We start from the raw sequence: 10,691 nt of genomic DNA on the forward strand, positions 1-10,691 counted from the left end.
TAGCCTGAATGACTAACGGGGACTCAATAGCTGCCATCAAAAGACAGAATTTCATTAAACACAGATCTAACTCTGAGATTCTTGATTTTCAACATTAGGAAGGCCAATTATATTTTCAAAGTAGTGGGTAAGGTAGCCTCTTAAATGCACCCAAAAAATTTTTTTGTTCATCAGTATTTTAAATGATAAACTTCGTACTCATGTGAGACAGTTCAACAATAAAGAAGGGGGATCCCTGGGTGGCGCAGTGGTTTGGCGCCTGCCTTTGGCCCAGGGCCCGATCCTGAAGACCCGGGATCGAATCCCACGTCGGGCTCCCGGTGCATGGAGCCTGCTTCTCCCTCTGCCTGTGTCTCTGCCTCTCTCTCTCTCTCTCTCTATCATAAATAAATAAAAAAATTTATAAAAAAAAAAAGAAGGATATAAGATGGTTTCCTGATATAAGGGTTTTCAGCTCTTAATCACCATTAATATTTTCTTGTACATTCTTCTACAAAATTCTTATGCTTATATAAAAGTGCGCACACACATACACTTCAACAAATATGAAAACTACATACAGATAAATGTATTTGTTATATATGTATTAACTATGGAGTCATAATTAGGAGCATAATATGCATTCTATGCTGTAAATTTTTTTTTTACAATTAAGTGTGTTAGGCATCTTCACACATTAGTATAACTGATCTGCTACATTATAAGAAATAGTTTCATATTATTCCAATATTTGTATTACTCTGGTTTAACTAGAACCTTAGCAATGGACATTTCTGTTGTTCATAGTTTTTGTTGTTGTTGTTTTTTTTTTACATAGGTATCACTTAATTGGCCTCTAATATGTTGCATCAATTTATACTCCTACCAATGGCATATGTGTGTGCCTGTTTCTGAACCCCTATTGTCACTGAGGACTATCAAAACTTTTTCATATAGATTTTAGAATTTATCTAAGTCAGTCCTTTGTGGTAAAAATGTATATATGGGGGAAATGCATGATGTCAGCATATTTACCTGAGTAAACAAAGTATAGATTCCAGGTCAATGTAAAAGTAAAGTATAGGGAGTCACTGATTTGTGATTCTTGGATTTATTTTCTTCTAAGATATGGAACTCAGAATGTTTTCTCATTACAATTCTCCAAGTATTGAACAGGTTTGTTTGTTTTAAAGATTTTATTTATTTATGAGACACACACAGAGAGAGAGGCAGAGACACAGGCAGAGGGAGAAGCAGGACTCAATCCCAGACCAGGATCATACTCTGAGCCAAAGGCAGACGCTCAACCACTGAGCAACCTAGGCATCCCATGTTGAATAGGTTTATAGGCTAGACAATGCTGTTGCTCCATAGACTGTTCTAGGCCTCTGTTTCATAGTTAACATCTCAAAAGTATAAGGTTGTGTTGGTAGTTTGAGACTCTAATCAATGTTTATCCATGTGTTTGTATTTGAGAATACATTCAGACACCCAATTTGGGAGACCAGAAACACATTTCCTCTCTGCTGTAGTGATAATGAGGCATACTCACTGTATCTTCCCCAGAGATTTGGATCTTGGCAAGAGGCCACTCCACCTTACATACTACCTTTGACTGAATGAAAGACAAGCTGAAAAGCACAACTACTAAATGGAAGGGGGGAAAGAGGACTGGGCAGAGAGGTGGGAGGGAGGATGATAGATAAATATCCCCCTTGGCTTTGGAAGAAAGGCAGAGGGTTTCAGTTCTCTTGTGAGAGGCAAAGGTGGCATGAAGCACCAGGAACAGGAATTAAAATAGTGATCCTGGCAGGGCATACCAGACTTCTGAGACTGATTATAAAAGCTTTCAGTTTATGAAGTCTCCAATGGCTTTTTTCAGCCAGTAACTGGAATGCCAAAGGCAAGGCATTTTTCCAGTAAGCTAATATACTTCCTATCCACTAGAGGTTCCTTCAGGCTTCTTGAGTAAGGAAGCAAAGACTTCTCTCCTGTGTTGAAGGAAAGAAACCGGTTTCCTCGAAATAGCTGTCATCTTTCATCAGAAATACCGGCATAGCCTCACTGGTTATATTTCACAGGGCTCTGATAATATTCTATATTCTCAGAAGGAAAAGACAGGTGAACAGAAATCCGCTTCAGCATTTTAGATGCCTGGGTGCACAAAGCATATTGTGTTTACTCTCATCTCCATTTGCACCACAGTATTTGTTTCTGGCACTGAGAAACAGCATTCAATGAACCCAGAGATGCTTGGGTTTTATACAACAGTTACTGTTTTTTTAATAAATGCTTACTTTAAAATTAACTGGTTAACTAGTTTTCAAATTTTATCAACTAGTTTTCAAAATTTTAAATCAAAACTTTAAAAAAATAAGATTTTATTTACTTAACAGAGAGAGAGAGGGAGAGAGAAACAAACGGGAAGTGGCAGGCAGAGGGAGAGGGAGACTTCATCAATCCCAGGACCCAGAGATCATGACCTGAGCCAAAGGCAGACAGTTAACCGACTGAGCTACCCAGGCACCCCAAAATCTCAAGTTTTTGTTGCAGGTTTAAAAAAAAATTAAAGCCAAATATTAAAGAAATACAGATGATTATCAAATATTTACCCTCAGGGATCCCTCGGTGGCTCAGTGGTTTGGAGCCTGCCTTCAGCCCAGGGCGTGATCCTGGAGACCCAGGATGGAGTCCCACATCGGGCTACCTGCATGAAGCCTGCTTCTCTCTCTGCCTATGTCTCTGCCTCTCTCTCTGTGTGTGTCTCTCATGAATAAATAAATAAAATCTTTAAAAAGCAAAAACAAATATTTGCCCTCAGAAAAAATTTCAGGTATAGCTAATTTTACTACTGAGTTCTTCAAGGCATACTTAGCATCTATTTTATCAAACTGTTCTAGAAAATAAAGTTCAGAAATGGTCAGCTCAGTTTTAAAGGCTAAGATCTTTTAAAAAATGTCTTCATTTACTCTTTTAAAAGTGAGAATTAACTAACATATAACATTAGTTTCAGGTGTACAACATAATGATTGATATTCATGACTATTGTGAAATGATCACCACAATAAGTCTAGTTAACATCTGTCACCATACATAGTTAACAATTTTTTTTCCTGTGATGAGGTTTTTTTTTTTAATTTTTTTTTTAATTTTATTTATTTATGATAGTCACATAGAGAGAGAGAGAGAGAGAGAGAGAGAGAGAGAGGCAGAGACATAGGCAGAGGGAGAAGCAGGCTCCATGCACCGGGAGCCTGACGTGGGATTCGATCTGGGGTTTCCAGGATCGCGCCCTGGGCCAAAGGCAGGCGCCAAACCGCTGCGCCACCCAGGGATCCCTGATGAGGACTTTTTAAGAAAGCTAAAATCTTGGGGGTCCTGGCTGGTTCAGTCAGTAAAAATGCAGATCTTTTTTTTTTTTTTTTAATTTTATGATAGTCACAGAGAGAGAGAGAGAGAGAGAGAGAGAGAGGATTAACACAAGAGAAAAACAAACAAATTATTAACATATATGCCTTATGTTTCCCTGGGTGATATCCAGGGAAAAATCTGTAATTCTCTGATGTGTCTTAGGATTCAGGATTAAGTACTAGTTTAATAGGGAAAAGAGGAGAGGGGAATGTAGGCTTCTTTGGGGAGAATAAACGATTTGCAGGAAAGATAAATGGGCACTCAGAAGAATAAATTATATGATATATATGATAGTTTGTGACATAGTCTTCCTTGGTATGGTTTTGACTTCTAGTCTCCTCTCCTATGATAAAAGTCAGTTTTCCTTGGTTGATGAAACTCTCAGGGAGGCGGATTTATGTCAATTGAGTTCCTTTTGGAGTCTCTGTCTAAGGCAGATAAGGGAGTTCCCTGCATTTGCTGTTTTTCAAGAGCCTACAGCTCAAAACAACTAACACACCAAAGTGGCATATTTTGGGTTGGCATGTCCTGAACTCCTATAGTTATATTTTGGAGTGGCATTATTCTGCTACCCTTCATGCTATGAGGAAGAAAAAAGTTACAGTTTAGCAGGTTCCACACAAAATAAAATTTCCTTGAAGATGATTTATAAAGTGCTGAAAACATGAAAAAGGAAAAAATGTTGTAGACTTCTGGTTTTTTTTTTTTTTTGGCTCCAGTTTGCAATTCTTCTTCCTAAGTGGGAGAAATTCTTTATTGTATACCATGTAGGTGAGATGCAGTGCTCTGTTTTCCACAATGAAAGCTTAGGTGGAGACATCTTCCCTCTTCTTGAACTGTAGTATTTCAGCAGCCAGACTGAGGTATATGATCTTGGCTTAGCCACAGAGATGCTCCGGCTGAGACTCTACTCTAGGCAGATGGCCCCTGATGTTTCCATTGCACCAGCTGTGCTAGCTAGAGCTGTGCTAGGGGCAGTGTCCTGCAGCTTCCTACTTTTCATTAAGATAGTTTTGTTTTTTTTGTTTTTTTTTTTTTTAGATAGTTTTGTTTTTGTTTTGTTTTTTATAGTTTTGTTTTGTATGTAGCTAAGAACCTTGACTGATACACCACCTACAAGTAATCCTACTAGTAGTATATTCTATTTCTTTCCAGATACTTGCTTTGCATTTTTATGTAATTAAAATAAAACTCTATATATTTTTTGTATTTATCTAGCTCAACATGCACAAATTCGTTATTTTAAATACTATGTAAATACATTTTAAAGTTAATGTAATTATTTTATAGTATTTATACCATAATTTCCTTACCTGTGATCCTATTGGATATTTGAGTTTGTTCCAAAATGTTCATGTTATTATAAATAATTCTTGAAATAAATCATTTATGCTTTTTTCAGTTTTCTTTTTTAAAGATTTTTATTTATTTATTCTTGAGAGAGAGAGAGTCAGAGACACAGGCAGAGGGAGAAGCAGGCTCCATCCTGGGAGCCTGACATGGGACTCAATCCCAGGTCTCCAGGATCATGCCCCGGGCCGAAGGCAGGTGCTAAACCGCTGAGCCACCCGGGCTGCCCTTCTCAGTTGTTTTTAATATTTCCTTATGGTAAATTCCCAAGAGTGGAATTATTATTCCCAACGGTACGAGTTCTAATATTAAGCTTGTGTCCAATAAATACAAAAATGCATGACAATGAAAAGAATGGAGAAAGGGATGCCTGGGTGACTCAGCGGTTGAGCATCTGCCTTTGGCTCAGGGTATGATCCCGGGGTCCTGGGATCGAGTCCCACATCGGGCTCCCTGCATGGAGCCTGCTTCTCCCTCTGCTTATGTCTCTGCCTCTCTCTCTCTGTCTCTCATGAATAAATAAATAAAATCTTAAAAAAAAAAAAAGAATAGAGAAAAAGCACCCGCCACTATAATCATCAAAAAAATGATTGAGCACCAATTACATAAATGGTCTTATTGGTCACTAAGCCATGACCTCCGTCCTTACAAGTAAGTCAAACATTTCTCACCATCTAACTTGTAAATGAGATCTCCCAATAAATAATCTACCAAAATGAAGAGTGCAATGTGCAAACAGGATGCTGCACTAGAACGTGCTGTGATAGAAGGCAGAGTATTAGTATTAGAGGGAACTATAATAACACTACAAAGTACAAATGAAGTAAAAAAACAGAATTTGTTTCTCAAGCTGTATAATTATAAAGGTTTGAACAAACAGACAAATGAACCTAAGTACTTTAGGTCAAGATAAACTTTCAAAAAAATTTTCTGGCTATAGATTTATTCAACATAAACAATCTCTTCCAAACCTAAGTTGGCTGTCCAAGTTCACAACCATATTTCCTCTGAAGTGGAATTCAGTTGCTGAACCAGCAATTTGACCCCATAATCTGTCTACAGCTGTCTCTATAGCTTCTCAAAGTTAAGTCTTATAGGCCACTTGCCCTCCAGACCTTTCAGCAGACCTATCAGTCTCACGATGGCTGGGACAGGGGCGCCTGGAAGGCTCAGTGGGTTAAGCAGTTAAGTCAGTTAAGCCTTTAGCTCAGGTCATGATCCCGGGCTGCACTGGGCTCTCCGCTCAGCGGGGAGTCTGCTTTGCTCTCTGATCCGCATCCCCAATGCTCTCTCTCTCTCTCAAATAAATAAATAAACTCTTTGGGGAAAAAATAAAAAGAGCTGGGACACCAGGTGGTAGGCATGCTCTCAGGGGGCAATCAAGGGGGGTAATCAAGGAAATACTGGCTACTCTTGTTGGTAATGTATCAGTAAAAATGACTGCAGGCAAACTGTTCCTTCAGTAACCTCATGACTTGAGAGACTACATGACCCTCATGACATGAAGGCTGGGCATGTTTTTGTCTGACAGCATGGGGTGGTGTACTTTGGCATGCTGATATCCTTTTGGCCACCATCACTCCCTTAAAAAGGAGTTTATAAATCAAAACAGTATGGTGCTGGCATAAAAACAGACACATAGATCAATGGAACAGAACAGAGAGCCCAGAAATAAACATACACTTATATGGTCAATTAATCTATGACAAAGGAGGCAATGGGGAAAAAGATAGTTTGGGGAAAAGATATGCAATGGGGAAAAGATAGTTTCTTCAACAAATGGTGTTGGGAAAACTGGACAGCTGCATGCAAAAGAATGAAACTGGACCACTTTCTTACACTATATATAAAAATAAACTCGAAATGGATTAAAGACCCAAATGTGAGACCTGAAACCATAAAAACTTTAGAAGAAAATATAGAAGTAATTTCTTTGACATCAACCATGGAAACATTTTTGTAGGTAGGTTTCCTGAAGCAAGGGTAACAACAAAAGCAAAATTAAACTATCTGAACTACAACAAAATAAAAAGCTTCTCTACAGTGAAGGAAATGATCAACAAAACAAAAAGGCAACCTACTGAATGGGAAAAGATATTTGTAAATGAGATATGCTGTACAGGGTTAATATCCAACATATATAAAGAACTTATACAACTCAGCACCAAAAACCAAATAATCCATTTAAAAATGGGGAGGGGTGCCTGGTTGCTCAGTTGGTTAAGCATCTGACTCTTGATTTTGGCTCAGGTCTTGAGCTCAGGGTCAGAATACATACATACTCATGTGTCTGGCTCTGCACTCAGTGTGGGACTTTCCTTGAGATTCATTCTTTCCCTCTCTCTCTCTCTCTCTGCCTCTGCCCTTCCCCCTGATCACTAGCATGTGCTCTCTGTCTCTCTCTAAAATTAAAAAAATAGGCAGAGGATATGAATAGACATTTTTCCAAAGAAGAAAACATACAGATGGCCGAGAGAGACATGAAAAGATGCTCAACATCACTTACCGTGAGAGAAATGCAAATAAGAACCATGATGAAACAGCGCCTTACACCTGTCAGAATGGCCAAAATAAAAAAGACAAGAAATAACAAGTGTTGGTGAGGTATGGAAACAAAAGAACACTCATGTACTGTTGATGGAAATGTAAACTAGTGCAGCCAGTATGGAAAACAGTATGCAGGCTCCTCAAAAAATTAAAAATCGAAGTGCTATATGGCATTTACCCAAAGAAAACAAAAACACTAATTCCTTATGGTAAGTGCACCCCTATGCTTATTGCTGGATTATTTACAATAAGCAGGATATGGAAGTAACCCAAGTTGCTGATAGATGAATGGATAAAGAAGTGGTACACACACACTCACTGGAATATTAGCCATAAAAAAAAAAAAGAATGAGATTGGGGTGGCTCAGTGGTTGAGCATCTGCTTTTGGTTCAGGTCGTGATCCCAGTGTCCTGGGATTGAGTCCCCTATTGGGCTCCCTGTGGGGAGCCTGTTTCTCTCTCTGCCTATGTCTCTTCCTCTTTCTGTGTCTCTCATGAATAAATAAGTAAAATCCTTAAAAAAAAGAGAGAGATTGCCATTTGCAGCAATAATGTTAAGTGAAATAAGTCCATCTGAGAAAGAAACAACATATAATTTCCCTCATATGAGATTTAAGAAACAAAAAAAGGCAAAAACAACAACAACAACAACAACAACAACAACAACAAAACAGACTCAAGTGCCATAGGCTCTTCCAACTGAGCCAGCCAGGTGCCCCTTTAAGATTTTTTATTTTTATTTTTTAAGTAGGCTTCATGCCTAGTCTAGAGTCCAGTGTAGAGCTTGAACTCATGACCTTGAGATCTAGACCTGAGCTGAGATCAAGAGTCAGACACTTAAAAAAAAAAAAAAAAAAAAAAAGAGTCGGACACTTAACCAACTGAGCCATCCAGGTGCCCCAAGATTTTAGTTTTAAGTAATCTCTACACCCAATGTAGGACTTGAATTTACAACTCCAAGAGTCACGTGCTCCACTGACTGAGCCAGCCAGATATCCAAGAGTACATTTCTCTTGAGCTCTGAGAAATGTATAGAATTGCTGAATCACTAATTGTATACCTGAAACTATTATCACACTATGTTAATTATACTTCAATTTAAAATGCAAAAAAAAATTTTAAAAAAAGAAAATAAGTTTCACAAGAAGGACTTTTGTTCTCTAAGTCCTTATCTTTTACAATATCTGCAAGCCTTTTGAAACAAATAAAGGAGTTTTGGCAACTGGTTAAAAAAAAATAAAAGAAAAAGGAATTTATAAATGGCAATTCAGTTCTTTGTGGGCATCAACATCACCAGGGACTGAGGCTGGAAAGCCAAGATAAACTATTAAACTTACTTCTTTATAATAAAAATTCAGACAGTCTGCATCTTAGAACCAGAAAGAACTGCTGGAGGAGGACCCAGTCTTTTCTCATTCTCCATATAGGGCTATTTTCAGGGACTACTTAAAGAGTTCAGTTTCTTGGAAAGACTGTGGCACTTGAGAAGGAAAAATCCTTTCTTTAGTCATAGTACTAAAGAAGAGCAACAATATCTTCTAAAAATCTTATTTCATTTATGCTTGTCCCTAGAAATGGAAAGGACACAAGAATCTGTAGAATTTTCTAAACAATTTCTTCTGCTTAACTGCTAAGCTTCACCTTTATATCGAATTGCTGCAACCTCCAAAGGCAACCAGAGATGTTTTAGCCTGCCAGAGCAAACAGGATTTTACAGCAGGAATTTTAGACCAAACAGGGTAAATCACTGGTCTGAAAAAAAGACACAAAACTCCCAACCTTCCCTGGAAAATTTGGGAACACATTGAAGAATGTGTCCCCATCTGGAAGGCAACATGGAGATCCACTCCACTGCATTTTATATTCTCTGGTACCAGAGCCTGGTGCTCTAAAGGTTTTTTGGTTGCATCACGAATGCCACTTGCTGTGGCCTAGAATATCTGCACTGAGAACACTCAGTGCAAATGCCATTTTCCTGGGCATGACAGACCTCCATCCCATCGCCAGTCAGCCTTTCACCAGCACATTAGGGTAGTTCTGCCCAGAATGCAAGGTGATATTACATTCTGGGTAGAACTTAAGGTAGCCACAAATATAGCCTTTCCTCCTTCTTACAGAATGGTGCCTTAGATTTGCGTTGCATTTTTGTAGGAGCAAAGCAGTGAGTGCAAATTAACTTTAGGATTAAGTCAACAAAACCTCCAGCTTTCAGAGGAGAAGGAAGTGGCAAACAGAACCCCTACAAGTAGGGATCCCTGGGTGGCTTAGTGGTTTGGCGCCTGCCTTCGGCCCAGGGTGTGATCCTGCAGTCCTGGGATCGAGTCCCGCATCGGGCTCCCTGCACGGAGCTTGCTTCTCTCTGTCTCTCATGAATAGATTTTTAAAAAGCCCTGCAAGTAACTTTTTTTTTTTTTTTTTTTTAAGTAAGCTTTACTCCGGAGGTGGGATTTGAACTCAGGAAGCCGAGATCAAGAGTGGTGCACTTTAGTGGAGCTGGCCGGGCTCCCCCTCAAACTGAACCCCTGATAACCAAATTTCAGAGATCAGTTTAAGATACATAACTTTACTATTAAAACCCCCAAAACAAAATCCTGACAAAAACAAAGGTTTCTCATGAACTCTCCACTCCCCACCCTCCTCATCTTACAGGAATTAAAGGTGGGGAAGCGTTGGCGCACCTTCTGAGCTGAGTCTCCAGCCGTGAGCACGCGGCACGCTGTCCTGCGGCCCCAGATCTAGGACCCGGGCCTCGTACCCTCGCAGAATTTCCCGAGGTTCTCGCGCTCTTTTCTCTCTCAGAGCGAGCGAACCGGAAGGCGTGCGCGCGTGCACGCATGCGCGACGGAGGGGCCGGCCCGACGTCCATAGGGCGCCTGCGCTTGATCCCGCCGCCCCGAGGTCCCGCCCTGAGCCGAAGGCAGGAGTGGGCTGCGCAACTCCCGAGCCACGCGGCGCCCGACATTGTCTCCTTCTGAGGCGGCCTCATGAGAGTGAACACGTGGACCATATCCTTGCAGCCAGCTGGGATCTTGGAGGGCCTGCCACCTTGGTGCCACCTAGATGAGACACCTCCACCTTCAGGTCTTCCAGCATCTCCTCGCCCTTGGCGTGAAGGCCTCGAGCCTTAATCTTGGCCCGTGCAACACAGGCCACTGCCGCCGAGGGAGAGGGAGAGAGGCCGAGGATGTTTCCTGAGAAGAACAGCACTGCCATCTGGCTGGATAGCACCACACATCTGACTGCATTTCGTAGCTGTGAAATACGCTTGGGGCTGAATCAGGCTTCCATTGGACCTCTTTGGTGACATCTGATTTTTTTTTCCCCCCAGAAATGCTTTCCCAGGTAAGACTAAAGAAATGAGAAGCTCCCTCTCTCCCGCCTACCTATCCCCCTCCAGCTCCACA

The 10,691-nt window shown here is 40.4% G+C and overlaps 1 long non-coding RNA gene across 2 annotated transcripts in view; it reads right to left on the bottom strand.

Annotated features, from left to right (window-relative positions):
* Nucleotides 1-10,488, bottom strand: part of LOC144320414 (uncharacterized) — a 31,101-nt gene extending 20,613 nt beyond the window's left edge. For both annotated transcript variants that reach the window (XR_013385954.1, XR_013385953.1), the window contains exons 1-2: nucleotides 9,966-10,488; nucleotides 7,247-7,293 (exon numbers count right to left, since the gene is read on the bottom strand). This is a non-coding gene — a long non-coding RNA (uncharacterized LOC144320414). The remainder of the gene's footprint in view (nucleotides 1-7,246; nucleotides 7,294-9,965) is intronic.
* Between the last annotated feature and the right edge of the window lie 203 nt (nucleotides 10,489-10,691).

The sequence above is a fragment of the Canis aureus genome, chromosome 9 (genome assembly GCF_053574225.1).
Source record: "Canis aureus isolate CA01 chromosome 9, VMU_Caureus_v.1.0, whole genome shotgun sequence".
NCBI lineage: Eukaryota > Metazoa > Chordata > Mammalia > Carnivora > Canidae > Canis > Canis aureus.